Here is a 17,519-nt window from a genome sequence, read left to right as displayed (position 1 = left end):
GTGACAGAGAAAAAGCCCATCTCGGTTTCTGGTTGCATTTCCCAGTTGTATGTGTTTTCTGCTGCTCCAGGTGCCGAACTGGTTATTTTGACCATAATGGGGTATGACGGATATGTGGCAATCTATTTCTCATTGTAGTACAAAACTCTAATGAGCAGGACAGTATATACAGTCAGGTCCATAAATATTGGGACATCGACACAATTCTAACATTTTTGGCTCTATACACCACCACAATGGATTTGAAATTAAACAAACAAGATGTGCTTTAACTGCAGACTTTCAACTTTAATTTGATGGTATTTACATCCAAATCAGGTGAACGGTGTAGGAATTACAACAGTTTGCATATGTTCCTCTCACTTGTTAAGGGACCAAATGTAATGGGACAATTGGCTTCTCAGCTGTTCCATGGCCAGGTGTGTGTCATTCCCTCATTATCCCAATTACAATGAGCAGATAAAAGGTCCAGAGTTCATTTCAAGTGTGCTATTTGCATTTGGAATCTGTTGCTGTCAACTCTCAAGATGAGATCCAAAGAGCTGTCACTATCAGTGAAGCAAGCCATCTTTAGGCTGAAAAAACAAAACAAACCCATCAGAGAGATAGCAAAAACATTAGGCATTGCCAAAACAACTGTTTGGAACATTCTTAAAAAGAAGGAACGTACCGGTGAGCACAGCTGACTGTATATGTTTGCCTGGATTATCTTTGATTGTTGGATCAGTGAACTCAATGATACTTACATGTATCATTCTAAGACTTAAATTTAGGGAAGAAACTATTATGTATAATTTTTTTTCTGTGAAATTCCCCCTGGGCTAAAGTTGGCAAATTCTAACACATATGTTAATGATGTTGTAATTGTGGCATCTGATGTGCTGCTGGGAATGGTGTGTTAGTCACTGACTGTTACCTGCTATACATACTGTACATATTACCAAAATTATGAAAATCTGCTCATCTGGAAAAAAAAACAAAAAGCCTTCTGTACTTGTGCATCCCACCTCACTGTGATAACTATCTTGTATGGTGAAATCAGCTACACTTATGTACGGCCTGCATTCTGCAACCGCTTACAAGCTGATAATGTTATATCAGCTCTGTGTGCCATTGCATCTCCAGTAAAAATTCCATTATATACGGCCTCAGAAATAAAGTGAGCAATGCCATTAATAAGACAGTTTGCAAAAAGGCAGTTTTTCTAAAGTGAGTCACTGTCAGTCAGTGTTCTTAGTCATTTCAGGAATTATTGTGATTTAAAGAATCCTTACAACAATTTTAATTAACTATAAAGACATAGTGATAGGTCAATTTGCTCCTGTATAAACTGGCGCTAATATGTGTATGAATGTAAGCTAGGGACCTTAGATTGTAAGCTCCTTGATGGTTAGGGACTGTTAAATCTAAATTATGATTCGGCATTTATATTGATGGCAAGCTTGCAAAATATTTGGTTTTTATGATTAGTCATAATTAATATTAATATATGTAAGTGGTCTGTGACAAATGGTAGTATTTACTATTCTTCAATTATAGCTGAGACCAAAAGATATACAAGTTAAGCTGAAATAGTATATACCAGTTGAAAGTTGAGTAGACTATATTTAGAGATAGTTGGTTAAAAGTATTTGGTAGTTATGTCAAGGTTATTAGAAGTGACTTACTATTACATTACGTATTTTCTGTGTATATTTAGTATACGTCTCTAACACTGATACATATATAGTTTAGTGATTATACATTGATATGTTCTTAAGCTATACTATCTTTTAAATATATAGCTAAGGGTTACATCATTGGTACATCAGCATACATATGTTCCTGTCCATCAAACATCATATGTATAGCATCTTTCCCTTTTATGAAATAGCTTTGCTAAGCAGTAATACTTTCCATAGAAGGTATTATGATCACTAACTATGACGTACATTTGCCTCATAAAAGACCATCGGAACGGACAAGGGTCACACACTCACGCTCACACACTCTCTCTGATACACACAAGCAACATGACTCTTGCAAACACACGTCTGAGAAGCTGCAACAGGTGCTGCAAGACAAGAGATCATCATTAACGTCACTTCCGTCTTCTCTCTCGGACTTTGAGTTGGACAAGGACATGAGAATCGCACATGGCAAGAACAGCCATGACAGATAATGGTGACTTTTTCTTTGAACTTTCGCTTGTCAGTTTTACAGTAGTTTCATCTAGATGGAACTGTTCATAATACGCTTTACATTGTTTATTTGACACCATTGTGTGATAGAATAAAATCACACTTCATTTTTTATTATAATGGCTCTTTCATTCATAATCGCCTCAAGACACTAGAAGCAGTATTATATGTGTCTAAAAATCCAACATTTTGGTGAGCCAGCCACCGCCGAACGTTTTTTCTACGGTTTTTCCCATACCTTGTTAAGGGGGAAAAACGCACGATTCTGTGATTGTCAAGTTTTGGGAAAAACACGGTGAAAAGTACCTAGCAGAACAGGCGATTAAAACAGACTTGGACGAGAATTCCAGTGATTGAGCCGGGTCAAACGAGAAAATCTTCTGATTACGGTGAGTAACAATTATGGAATTTATTGATGACTTAGTTAATGAAAGTAAGCTAGAATTTAAAGATGTTTCTTTATATCCTGAAGACAGTCAGCTATGGCACTATATGTATAACGAATGTTTACAGGCCAATATTCAGATAGATAAATCTAAATTTACTGTGCACAGACAGCGTAAGAAGATATCTAACATCTTAAATTTAGTAAGAATATTCAACAAAATGATTTTGAATGTTGATTTACCTGTTAAAAAAGCTTGTACATTAAAACAGACAGAATGTAGCACTGTACAGAACACAGAAATGCATGAACATTTGTCTCAAGATCCTCTTAATTGTCCAAATTGTGACATACTTTGTACTTACATAGAAAATCTTGAGGAACAAATTGACTTAAAGACAAATCTTTTGTTAAGACTGCAGAATGACAGTAAACAGGTTGCCATGATAAACACAGATGACAAACAGAGTGATTCAAAATCAGAGTCACGTCTGTCCGATTTCTCTGAAAGTTCGGATATTAACTCTGATGACGAAACACAAATTAAACATAAAGAATTGTTATGTAAAACTGCAAAACTTAAGTTGCAAATACATAGTCAATTAATGAAAGTTTTAAAAGACATTCCTGCTTATGATCCAGATAAAGATATCTATAGCAACATGGAAGTATATGAAATGCATGTCAAATGCCATCAGATTTCAGATCATGACATAAATTATTTGTTTCCGATGTGGCTCCCAATTAAATTTATGTCTCGAATTAAAAATTCTGTTGTTAACGATAAAGATCAGAAAAAACATAATGACGCGACAGACAGACTGCGACAATTGCTGTTATGTTCAACAGGTGAAGACGTACCTTCTGTAGAAATGCTCGACTTACTGCAGACTACTGCTGACGAAGACCCTTTTGAATTTAAAAGCAAGTTTTCCAAAGCATATAAAATTATATTTGGAGTAGAAAATGAGGAAGACTCAGCTATGATCAAAGCTTTTGTAAAGAAATTCACATATTTAGACCCAGTAACCATTGTCATAGCCGAGGAAAAACAAAATTTGAATGATATAGTAAGTTTCATTGATAGAATCCGGAGAAAATTGCAAAATAGCAATATCACTTATGAGGTAGCTGCGCTTCAAAGTGACAAAAACAGTCAGATTACAGTTATGCCAGGAACTACAGGTCCCAGTAAGAATGACAACGACAGATGCAAGCAAGCGAGTCATAATGAGGATACCACATGTTTTCACTGTCATAAACAAGGTCATATCAGACGCCATTGTTGGAAGTTTAAACTGAACTCACAAATAAAGAAACTGGAAATAAAAAGTGAAAAAGCAGCTTTTGTACAACCTGCTGTGTTGTGTAATGATAAAAATTTAACTGAATTGCCTTATGCCTCATCAGTTAAACAAATTCGCACTTTGACTAGAAACAACTGTTCTGACAACAGGGTGAGAAGGGCTGTCACTGACACAAATGGTTTATTACCAGTTCCAAAAATAGAATCACGTCCACATTCATCCCCGATATCGTTAGAATTTGTCGCTCCAATTGTATTGGATGACAATGGAAGGCCTTTTATAGACGGATTACTAAATGGTAAAAAGATCAGATTCCTAATTGACAGCGGATCTGAGATTAATCTGACCAGAGAAAATGTACCTGTGAAACCAAATTCACCCATGTGTAAAATAAAAGGTTTTAATAATACAGGTCATTCCACTGCTAGACAGGTACCCAATGTAACATTTGAAATACCTGGGCTAGTGAAAACTAACATTGATATTTGGTATAGTAATGCCACCGAGAATATTCTTGGCATTGATTTTATCAATAAGCAAAAGTGGATTATTGATATTATGACGAAAGTTATTTGGAGGAACCCTTCTAGGCCCAAATCAATGTTAATGGATCCTTCTATATACAGTGATGTTGGTTTCAACTCTAAAATGTCTACAGCACAAAAATGGCCTGATATTGATGGTAATTATGCTTTACAAGAATTGGTACAACGTTTTCCAAGTTTGTGGTCAAAATTTAAAAATGACATAGGAACTTTGAAAGATACAGAATTGAATATTGAGGGAAAGGATCCTATACCCCTAAATCAATATGAGTTACCACAAGAATCAATAGGACCACTTTCTGCCATTATTCAAGAGTTTGTACAACTTGGGATTTTAAAGAAAACACAATCAGTGGTAAATAACTGTATTTGGCCTATCAAAAATGCTGACAATTCATATTCTTTGTCAGTTGATTTCAGGACACTGAATAAACATATCACAAATAACAAAGCAGTTGTTCCTGATCATTCTAATATCAAGTTACATTTAAAGGCCGAATCCAAAGTGTTTTCTGTTTTGGAAATCGATAACAGTCATTTTTCGATCCCCATAGCTAAAAGTTGTCAATACAAGCTAGCTTTTAAGTTTCAGAAAGAGACCTATGCATTCACTCGATTAGTAGCTGGTTTAGACATCAGTGATGGTATAGTCCATGAGTCCATAGAAAAAATTCTATCACAATTTTCAAGGCCAGAATGCATTTTTCAGCATGTAAATACAATTATGCTAAGTACGCAGAATGTTAACGAACATATTACTCTTTTGTCTGAGCTATTTATGTTGTTACAGGATGCAGGTCTTAAATTAAACCCAGAAAGGATTCAGCTGATGAAAAGTCAGGTGAAATGCTTTCACATGCAGATTAGTCAAGGAAAGAGACAATTATTGCAGGAAACAGTCAGAGCTATCACTGCCATTCCAGTTCCTACAACACATAAAGCATTGCAACAATTTTTGAAAAACATAAATCATTGCAAAGAGTTTATACATGGTTTCGCAGAGAAAGTTAAGCCATTACATCATCTTTTGAAGAGTAAAAATAACTTAGTTGACCAATGGGGTCCAAATGAGAATAATGCTTTAAAAGTGTTGAAAAAGGATTTGCAGAATGCGCCAGCATTAGGTACTATTGAGGTTTGTTCCAATGCTCCTTTTGTTGTGAAAACTCATGTATCTGATAATGCAATTTCAGTAACTTTGTCTCAATTAAAAGAAGGTGATGAAAGACTAATTAGTTACTTCTCCAGAAATTTATCACTATTGGAAAGAACTTTTACATCTGAGGCACAACAACTGTTGAGTCTCTTTTATGCAATCAAAGCTTCACAAAGCACAGTAAAGTCACATAGTATCATATTACAGTCTCCTGACAGTTCACTAAGAAGAATTCTTGAGGAAGATACATTCAGAGAATGCCGTGAAAAGTATCCTCAGTGGATAAGAGCACTGTTAGCCAAACACATTGTGATAGGTACAGCTGCATCAGACAAGTCTCTACCTCACATTCACAGCAACACATGTATTAATGAAGAACACTCTAACACTAGAGTAATGACATCAGCACAGAAAACAGTTACGCATATTTCTAAAGTTATAGGGATGAGAACAAAGGCATAAACCTTTGTCATCTCTGGGGTGATACAAAACCTTTCTTTGTTTAATAAAACAGGGTTTTGCGGTCATGACCTATGATGAAATATTGCGTCCTGTCATACCTAAATAACACACTACTTTTGTATTCTAGTTTAGGTAATTTCAGACAGGATTAGGACAGTATTTTGATTGATATATAGAAGTTTTCTGTAAAAGGAAATAGGAAGTAATGATACTTCACAATATGTGTTTCAAACTCATACACTGATTGTTCCATAATCTTCCATAATCTTTCATATTTGTTGAAATAGGTGCAAGACTAATGCAATGTTTGTGCCAAAGTAATGATACTGCATTTCTTTACAGAAATGACATCTAAAATCAAATATGAAGCGTAACAATCTCCTACAAGCCAACTTTAAGGAATTTGGACGTTAAAGAAGATTGAACAAGAACTCAATACTTCACACTTGTGACTGATTTATCGCGTTCAACAAAAATGTTTCTACTTTACAGAACTTAAAGAAGATATTATATAGACATTGCATGAAGAAAAGATTCATCAAGAGGAAATCTATTTATTAATGATAAAATAATTTATTATTGATAATATTGTTATAGGTCACATATACATTTTAATGATCCTTTTATTCCGATACTTACATCCATATTGGGATAATATTATTATTATTAATTTTTTATTAGTATTATTTATTTTAATTTTTTTAATAACTGGAGTTATTCCAGTTATTAGAATATCTTTTGTTAAAAGATTCAAGAAATATATTACTCTTATAGGAGCAATATAAACTTATGACACATTTTAGAATGGAAAGTATATTTCCGGAGAGTTAAAATATTATACAAATATGGAAATATAATACATTAATTATTATTACATCATTTAATTATTTTTATTATTTTTATTATTATTATTATTATTACTATATTATCATATATCAATTAACATTATGATTAAGAATTTTTAGGAAGAGAAACTGAAAGATTAGGTATAGAGTTTTGAAGGAAAGTTATTTTTGATTGGTCCAGTTATGAAGAATATATACGATCATTTGGTATAAGACGGTGTGTATGGGACATGAATGAAGTGTGCATTGATTTGGCATTAATTTTAGACTAATCATAATAAGGGGGAAATGTTAAATCTAAATTATGATTCGGCATTTATATTGATGGCAAGCTTGCAAAATATTTGGTTTTTATGATTAGTCATAATTAATATTAATATATGTAAGTGGTCTGTGACAAATGGTAGTATTTACTATTCTTCAATTATAGCTGAGACCAAAAGATATACAAGTTAAGCTGAAATAGTATATACCAGTTGAAAGTTGAGTAGACTATATTTAGAGATAGTTGGTTAAAAGTATTTGGTAGTTATGTCAAGGTTATTAGAAGTGACTTACTATTACATTACGTATTTTCTGTGTATATTTAGTATACGTCTCTAACACTGATACATATATAGTTTAGTGATTATACATTGATATGTTCTTAAGCTATACTATCTTTTAAATATATAGCTAAGGGTTACATCATTGGTACATCAGCATACATATGTTCCTGTCCATCAAACATCATATGTATAGCATCTTTCCCTTTTATGAAATAGCTTTGCTAAGCAGTAATACTTTCCATAGAAGGTATTATGATCACTAACTATGACGTACATTTGCCTCATAAAAGACCATCGGAACGGACAAGGGTCACACACTCACGCTCACACACTCTCTCTGATACACACAAGCAACATGACTCTTGCAAACACACGTCTGAGAAGCTGCAACAGGTGCTGCAAGACAAGAGATCATCATTAACGTCACTTCCGTCTTCTCTCTCGGACTTTGAGTTGGACAAGGACATGAGAATCGCACATGGCAAGAACAGCCATGACAGATAATGGTGACTTTTTCTTTGAACTTTCGCTTGTCAGTTTTACAGTAGTTTCATCTAGATGGAACTGTTCATAATACGCTTTACATTGTTTATTTGACACCATTGTGTGATAGAATAAAATCACACTTCATTTTTTATTATAATGGCTCTTTCATTCATAATCGCCTCAAGACACTAGAAGCAGTATTATATGTGTCTAAAAATCCAACAGGGACTGATATGAATGTACAACATGTATGTAAAGCGCTGCTTAAATTGACAGCACTAAGTACCTGTAGTAAATAGTAAATAACAATAAATGTTTTTTTGCTAGGAAAATTTAAAGATTATGATGTTTACAGAAAAATGGCTATGATATATTTTGGCATAACTGGACATACTGTACGGGCTCATTGACACAGGCCCTCAGCTCCATGCCGCATGGGACAGGTCAACGGACCTGGATGCACAGGCTCTGTGCCCAAGTCCGTCCACCTGTCCCTGCATACCTGTCAAACTTGACTGTGTGGGTGAGGCTGTAAAGCCAATGTATATTCATCCATTTTATATAGGCTGCCTGTTTGCATGCAGCTCAGTGCTAGTACACAAAATAAACAAAGGGCTCTTCACACTGGGGCTGAGCAACTGTGGGAATGAGTCCAAAATTAAAAGGTTGTAAAAAAGTAAATTACAATATTTCACGTTTTCATAAAAAGGAAAACAAGGCTATTCATACTTCAAGCGCTTGGAGGCAAAATTAAAAGAAAAATAAAAAAATGGGAGAATGCTTGGCAAAGTTCAGAGCGAATCTACATTCACAGAGAGATAAACAGGATGAACAGCACAGTAAACCACTTTCCCCACTGAAAAACAGATGTGAGCAAATGCTGAATAATTTGTTTTTCACCCATCAAATTTTGCACAAGTCTCCTGTGAGTAAAAACTACTGTAAAATATTTCAGTAAATTTGCAAAACTGAAAGGACAAAAATGTTGGGTGAACTGGCTATTGAATCAACGATAAATAGAGCTCAAAATGTTGCTATTCTTAGTCTCAACTCTCTGTTTAGAAAGCTTAATACAGACGCATTAAAAGTATTACAATATATACTAGCTAATTTGCTATTATTGATGTTTGGAAAAAGAGGGATAAAATAGAAGAAAAGATGAAAAATTATGTCAGAAAACACGCAGATTAATACCTGACTTGCACTACGTCTTTTTGCAGATAGTGAATATCAGCAAGTGTCCGAGGAGAAAAAAATGGCATATATTCATCGATATCTATGACAAGATACATGTGTTTCTGCATGATTATAAGAATGTGTATCCTGCTGTAGTGGCAGCCAGCATCTCTGGTGAGTTTGAATTTTACTGTGAGACGGTTTTCTACAATCAAGAGCACCTGTATATGTTGGTGGTTGGACATTTATTTAACACTTTTTTCATTTGGTTTGATGGACTTTTATTTTTGAACACTGTATATTATTACTAGAGATGAGCGAATCGAACTTGGCGAAGTGGAATTCGTTTCGAATATTAGGAAAAATTCGATTCGCGCCGAATCCGAAAATTAGCAAACTTCGGATGCACGAATTGAATTTTCCCCGATCGGCCGATTTTCATCCCTTCTACAGCCGGCAAAAAGTGTCCCTGCAGAGAGCTCCGCTATTTCTGACAGTTCTGACAGTTCCTTCACATTTACAGCGGTTGAAACATTGTATCTATTTGTTTCCATTTAGGATACAGATGTTTTTATTCGGAAACAAATAGATACAATGTTTCAACCGCTGTAAATGTGAAGGAACTGTCAGAGAACTGTCAGAAATAGCGGAGCTCTCTGCAGATACACTTTTTGCTGGACTGGAATTCTTATTTTCATCCTACTTCTTCTTCTTCATCCTCATCCTCTTCTTCTTCATCCTCATCCTCTTCTTCTTCATCCTCTTCTTCATCCTCATCCTCTTCTTCTTCATCCTCATCCTCTTCTTCATCCTCATCCTCTTCTTCTTCACCATCATCCTCTTCTTCTTCATCCTCTTCTTCATCCTCATCCTCTTCTTCTTCATCCTCTTCTTCCTCATCCTCTTCTTCATCCTCATCCTCTTCTTCATCCTCATCTTCTTCTTCCTCATCCTCTTCTTCTTCATCCTCATCCTCTTCTTCTTCTTCCTCATCCTCTTCTTCTTCTTCATCCTCATCCTCTTCATCATCCTCATCTTCTTCATCCTCATCCTCTTCTTCTTCCTCATCCTCTTCTTCCTCATCCTCATCTTCTTCTTCATCCTCATCCTCTTCTTCTTCGTCTTCATCCTCATCCTCTTCTTCATCCTCTTCTTCTTCATCCTCATCTTCTTCATCCTCATCCTCTTCTTCTTCATCCTCATCTTCTTCCTCATCCTCTTCTTCTTCTTCATCCTCTTCTTCTTCCTCATCCTCTTCATCTTCCTCATCTTCTTCTTCATCCTCATCCTCTTCTTCCTCATCCTCTTCTTCATCCTCATCTTCTTCATCCTCTTCATCCTCATCCTCTTCAATTGAAGCTGCTTCTGCTCCGCCACTCCGCCATTGGACTCTTGATAGTCGTCTCCCCACACTGCTGCTGGGGGGACTTTTTAACATAGGCCTCTGTATGGCCTTCAATTTAAGCTGCTTACGCTTCGCCACTCTGCCATGGGCCCCTGTACCGCCTCCTCATGCTGCTGCCAGGTCCAGAGTGTGTCATGGGTCCCTGTACGGCCTCCCATTGCTGCTGTCTCCATCGCCACACTCTGCCATGTGCCACTTTCAGGTCTCCTCACACTGCTGGTGGGTTCCATTTTGTCATAGGGTGCTGTATGGCCTCCCATTGCTGCTGCCTCCACCGCCACACTGTGGCTCCACACTCTGGTTTTGGCCCCGTGACTGCCCAAATGAGTGAAGTGTGCGGTGATTCTAAGATCGACGGCACTCATCTGCATGTCATACTGACTGACAGTATTATTTCTCTTCCCCAGCAGACTCCAAGGGCATTTAAATTAAAGGTACAGTGTTCTGCACTAATATAAAGGCTCTCTGAAGCCTAGAAACCCTTTTAATAAGTTAAATTCGCAGCGAATAAATTCGCATTGAATCGAATTTATTCCGCAAATTCGGCGAATCAGCCGAATCGAATTTTTGAATAATTCGCTCATCTGTAATTATTACTATCATATTAGTTTCATATCTGTCTAGCGCTACAGTTTTCACTCTCACTTTTAAAGTTTTGCTTTTAACAGTTGATTTTGCATTAATTGGACTTCCAAGGATAAAAATCACATTCACTCTGAGATATTCATTCATTTGAGAAAAATTTTCATTCTGCCACTGTAAATTTTCTCTGAACTGAGGTGAAAATGCATTTTTAATTCAATAAAATTTGTTACACTATTGGCGGCTTGGCGCCTCTCTCCACATTCTTTTTCTCTTTTGTAGCATGTGGGTTCCCAGCTAGATCAGAAGGCAGCCTTCCCCAGCCAGTGGTATTAGCAACAAACTAATAAATTACAACCTTGCCTCTGGGATTATATTGTATATACTTTTTATATATATTTTTCATGTGTAGATTTTAAATGTATATACCAGTACACACACATTGTTGATGGTTTTATTACCTATATGCAGTTTTGTAGATCCACATTCTGATGATGATGATGATTTCCAATTATTGTAAGTCCCCCATACACTATCCAATCAAGATTGCATAAGATTGCATGAAATCTAGCAAGTGCAGCACAGAATGTTGGTGTTTTCTCTTAAAAGATTAAAAAAACTTTTTTTTCACATCCTGATTGTTTAAATACTGTAATTTCTTTTTAACAAGGTGACAATATTAGCCACACCATGTTGGAGCAATGAGTGATGTGGAGGATTCAAATTTCCATCAGATGGTGTTGTGTAGAAGTTTTTTTTCTATACTCTGTCCCATGAAAAAAAAGCTGCCCTAAGCTCAAAGGTAATTAGATTGTATGCAGCACAGTAGCAGGCCAGCATGCTAACAGATCTTTTGAAATGGGTATAACAAAGGGGCCGAATCTCTAGGGTCAAAACATTAGCCAAATATGGCCACATTTATCTTTGGTCAATGTCATTCCCCAAATAGGGCCATCTTTCATCAGTGACATTGTCCAAATATGACTACCCTTTGGTCAGTGATGTCATGTCATCCTCATCCCTTAGGTTGCATGGACAAATTTCAGTGAATGACTAGATGTATTCAATTCAATATATTTTCTTGAAAACTCAACCATTAGATTCTATTAACACATTTGTATCCTTTTCTATTGAGCAGTCTATCCCTAAATACCTGATATCCACAACCTCCAAGTAACTAATACAGCAACACTCCACAGATGGATTATACTTCCTCAATGAATCAGAGCAGGAATTTCATGGTGCATTTACCAACTCTCATCAGAAAACTTTCAAGAGTACTTCGATATACGTTTCACAGGTTGGCACACATTACCAACAAAATTGCCCCTTATGCCCCCAAACCTTTCCTTGGCTTGCTGGAGATGCTGCACACAGAAAAGAACATTTGTCTATATATGGTGGGACTGTCTAAAACCTAAACCCTTCTGGAATATAGAGCCCTAATGACAATCAGATCTTGCAAAAACAGTATGCTCCCCCATCCCCCATAAAAAGTTTAATACCTTTCTTCTGGAAACAGCAAATAACTCCAACCATAAGCAAATGTAAAGGATATTGCTCTGTTAGCATAACTACAATATGTAAATGTATAATATGGGACAACTACATCAACTCTCTGCATTAAAGACCAACTAGATCCACTATCATGCATGGTTATCAAACCCACATATGCATTATAGCAGATGACTTGGCTAGAGCTATCTAATCAAAACAGAAGTTTGAAGGGTTTGTAAGAGAAATCTGCACCACTTTCACCATAGCTGACAACATGGTTCTTCCTATTTCAGTACCATGGAGTCAGAAACATATCGTGGTACACAGGGCTCAGTAGCAACTTTCAGACATTGGGAGATAAATCCTTCCCAGGTTACTCTTAGCTGTTCACACTTCTGCTAGCAGAGGGAAGCTGTTCCCTTTTCCCAACCTCAGCTCTTGGACAAACACAGAGGGGTCCATTGTCCTAGGTCAATTTTTCAGACATAGAGACTGATTCACAGGCCCTAGGATGATGTCTATTGTGATGAAATGCATAGGGTGGAGCTAGCTCTGACGTCATCATGCCCGCTCGGCTAAGTGGTATCTGTGTTACATGCTTGTCTCTTTACAAATCTTGTGAGTATAATTATTTTATAATAAATTGTGGTAATTTGAATACTACTATGCTGGTTCTGTATCCTTACCCTTCTTGTCCACTGCCACACATATAATCTTGGCTGCAAGAGACTTCCTGATACATCTCATAGCTTGAATGCTGTTTAACCTCCTATTTAGGGGTCCATTTCTCTGGTAAGCAGATAGTGTATCCTTTCCTTGGTCATGGAGTACTGAAGTGCGGTCACTAAGCAACAGGATTTGCACCTCCATGGTCACATTTATGAATTTTGAATAGATATTTAGTTATTGACGTTTGTATAATTATTTTTGATTTCACACATTTGTTTAGTTTTCTTTACTAACACTGGTGGATTGTTTTTTTTATACTTGTTTTAACTATGGTTCTGACATTATATTAAATTGCATGTAAAAGATGCATCAAATTTCAAGGACAGGGATTGATTGTCCCAAGTCATCCAGAGCCTTCCAGTGAGTATGAGAGCCAGTATTCAAGAATTATACCCAACAGATGCTGGGAAGTGGCAAAGGCCAACCTCTCCATTCCGTACTCTGGCCCATACCTTTTGAAACATATCAGCACATTTCAGCAGGACCCACAAGATGTGTTTCAACTCATCTTCAGCACCTCTAACATAAAAGATTCACACTTAGTGGCTTTCTTTAAAATCTTTACTGTGTATAATCCCTTTAACATAAACAAGTATGCACTGTAGATCCAAACTAAACCATTGCTCCACAAGTGAAAATAAGTACCACCACAGTCTTTACCAATGTTGATACACTCAAAACTTGGAGAAAATACTTCACTCCTCATCCTCTTCCCCCAGCTGTGAATATCCCTGCTCCCCGGAAGAGGAGCCAAAATCCCAAAACAATCACAAATGTTTGACCATGTTTTCCTGCTCTCTAAAAGAAGAGTTCCTGGTCAACTTTATCTTCCACTGAACATCCAAGTATGTAGAGTGACAAAAACATTGCCAGGGTGGAATGACCCCTTAGGGCAGCCCCTATATTTTTTGAAAGAATAAAAAAAACAAAGGCATATCATTATTTCAGCAATAAAGTGAAGATATTTAGTGATACTATCCAATTAATCTAGCATCAGCAGAGCCCACAGGTGTTCAATCTGCAGCAGTCCTCTGAAATAATGATTTAAGTTAAAAAAAAGTGATCCGCATCATCGTTCCTGCTCTTACAATCTTGTTTATTGTAGAAACCACAGCGTACAAGCCAATAATAAGGTGAATTGATGAGTTTCAGCCTACACAGATTCAGTCATAACTATGCAGCGTAGGCTGAAGTGCTTCAACTCGCCTTATTTTTTACTTGATTTTAAAAGCAGATCCATTATTTCAGAGGATCTGAAGGTCTAGTGTGCTTATTAGGCACAATGAGGTAGTTAGACACTAGTGAAATGGTGCATATGGAGAAATCTCCCCTGTAGAGTAATGAATTCAGACAGCAACAGCACCGCTGACTGAATACCCAGTAGTGACTGAACCTTATTATTGATCTATGTCAGTGGTCTCCAAAATGTGGCCTGGGGGCCGGATGCAGCCCTTTGCTTGCTTTTATCTGGCCCCTGGGGCACTTTCCTCCCACTGATACAAGACACTATTCCTCCCACTGATACCAACAATGGGACATAATTCCTGCTACTGACATCAACAACCGGGCACTATCTTCTCATTGACACCAATGATGAGGCGCTTTTCCTCCCACTGACATCAATGATAGGGCTCATTTCCTCCTATTGACACCAATAATGGAGCACTATTCTTTCCACTGACACTATTCCTTCCACTGACACCAACAATAGAGCACTATTCCTCCCACTGACACCAATGATAGGGCACCATTCCTCCCACTGACACCAATGATAGGGCACTATTACTCCCACTGACACCAACAATGGGGCACCATTCCTCCCACTGAAACCAATGATGGGGCTCTGTTCCTCCCATTGACACCAATAATGGAGCACCATTCCTTCCACTGACACCAATGATAGGGCAGTATTCCTTCCACTGACACCAATGATAGGGCACTATACTTCCCAGTGAAACCAGCAATGGGGTACTATTCCTGCCCCTAATACCAAAGATGCATTGTTTACTCCCACTGATGCCAGGACAATTTCTGATCCCGATGATCCCAAAAAACCTGAAGGACAGTAAACTGGGCCTTTGTTTAGAAAGTTTGGAGACCCCTGATCTAGGTAGTGTCACCAGGGCCACCCACAGCTCAAATTTTGTTTGATTAAGAAAAAAAACATTTATGGCCAGGTTATGCTTTTTGTTCATTCTGCCAAAACTATGCATTTGAAAAGTATTGATATGGTTATACATACTTTTCAGTAATTAACATCTAAATTTATTTTAAACCCACTTAAATGGAATATCTGTTGAATAAGTTACCTTAATCTAGTATCTGCTTTCAAGCTACAGAATAACCAGCAGCCTCCAGTGTTTTTAGAATTAATTTTACAAATGCATATACGTGAATAATAATTTTCCACTCTATCTTCCCATACATCAAGCAAGTCAATCTGATGATTTATGGGCTGCATGCGGCCCTCTCACTTTTTTCTGTGGTGTGAAGCTAAACTATGAGATATAAGTAAAATTCAATAAGTGGTATCACATATGTATATGTATAGAAGAAAGCTGCTACGTATTTACAGTCTACGTTCAGTGTTTAGAAGATTAATACCTAGTAAAAATCAGTAACATCATCAACCTCACTCAATAAAAGCAGCAACGGGCAGGCAGCTGGTGGAGTTATTAAGGAGTCAGATACTTCACATTCGACTCCAGGGCATAGTTGCCACTGGCATTTTATAGCAGATATTAAGGTAACAAAATGCCTTTGAATGAGAAACAAAAGTCTTGGTTTCTTTGTGCCTGTAATTGTGCATAAAAATTAGCAGACATCACCTTTTCATCATTTCTGACCAGTCTCACTCTCTGAGCTGGAGTGGTTTTTGCTTTGACGGGGAGAAAATAGAAAATATTTAAAGCACACACAAATATTCCTCAGACATAAGGCTGAACTACTGTATTATAACAGATTAAAATCAGAGAAATAGGTATTACAAATGCCAATATGTAACTGGTCGCCTTTAAGATTTTTTTTTAAATTGGAGAGCTTCTTTAAGTGCCTATGTTTGTCATAATATCTAGAAAAACATGTTATTATGTAACAATTATGGGAATGGTACTATTCCCTTTCTTACGCAAATTCAAATTATAGCAGAGATTTACACTGGTCAATTATATTTGTAAAGCCATTTGTTTCCCTTTTTGTTCCCAGTGCACTGGGAATGACACAGAGGAAAGACTAAATATCTTTTAATGTAGTGAGCTATATATACTGTCCACATTTTACCAATTTTCCATTTATTACACAGAAGTGACTCATCAGAACACACAGGTTAGTAGATTTTCCAGTATTCCACAGGTCATGTGCAGATAGATTTTTTTTTTTCATCCAGCCAGAAGAATTATAAATTAAAAATGTAACATCTGTGATGACATATTTACTTACATATTCATTATTTGATAAAATGTAAATAATATAATTGGATATAAATATTGTAAGTGTAAATTCTTTTTACCATTTATTGTTTGTGTTTTGGTTAATAATAGTAAACTGCCCACATCCAAGCATATATTTTAATCGCGCAAACTTGTGCAAATTAACATACAGTATATCATGTAGCTTACTTTCTATTATACTTTATTTGTAATTTCATAATAAATCAAAAAATGATACAAATTTACAGATTGTTATGTTAAAATTTTGTCACAGCAGACAAAAATGTATTGATTGTTGGAGAAAATGAAATACTCCATAAACCACTCCATAAACAACTCAGATGAAATCAGGTGGTGTACATATGCAGGTTGTTGCTGTCCATTTTCCAAATCAATGTCAGAGATGATCTTTGGAAGGGCCATGGCTGTAGAAAATTTTTAAAAATATCTGACTTATTTTTTTTTCTTTTTACAAAGTTCATGCCTTATAAACATGCAGAAGCTCAAACAATTGAGTCTATGCCCCATACCAGACATCTATTGTTTTCATTAATGATATACTAATCCTGTAGACAAAAGTACAAATAAATGTCCTCTTCTCTTACTAAAAAACATTAAATATTGCACATTTTTGCATCTAGAATTACCCTGTAATTTAGCAATATACCTCTTTGGGTCACACCAAATACAACAGACCTAAAAGTGGACTGGTTAGAGGACAGGGTAACCCTGTATGCAGATGACCTTCTTTTTTTTCTAAATTATATTGGGTCCTCCTTGCAAAGACC

At 36.4% G+C, this 17,519-nt stretch overlaps 1 long non-coding RNA gene across 1 annotated transcript in view; it reads right to left on the bottom strand.

Annotated features, from left to right (window-relative positions):
• Nucleotides 1-267: 267 nt before the first annotated feature.
• LOC149469708 (uncharacterized) overlaps nt 268-17,519 on the bottom strand; it is a 41,432-nt gene continuing 24,180 nt past the window's right edge. Inside the window, exon 2 of the long non-coding RNA XR_016311528.1 lies at nt 268-575. This is a non-coding gene — a long non-coding RNA (uncharacterized LOC149469708). The remainder of the gene's footprint in view (nt 576-17,519) is intronic.

Source organism: Staurois parvus, unplaced genomic scaffold, assembly GCF_062004578.1.
Source record: "Staurois parvus isolate SC_StPar_1 unplaced genomic scaffold, SC_StPar_1.0 ptg000062l, whole genome shotgun sequence".
NCBI classification, from domain to species: domain Eukaryota; kingdom Metazoa; phylum Chordata; class Amphibia; order Anura; family Ranidae; genus Staurois; species Staurois parvus.
Note: the sequence above shows the minus strand (reverse complement) of the source record. Positions and strands in the feature narration are given on the sequence as shown.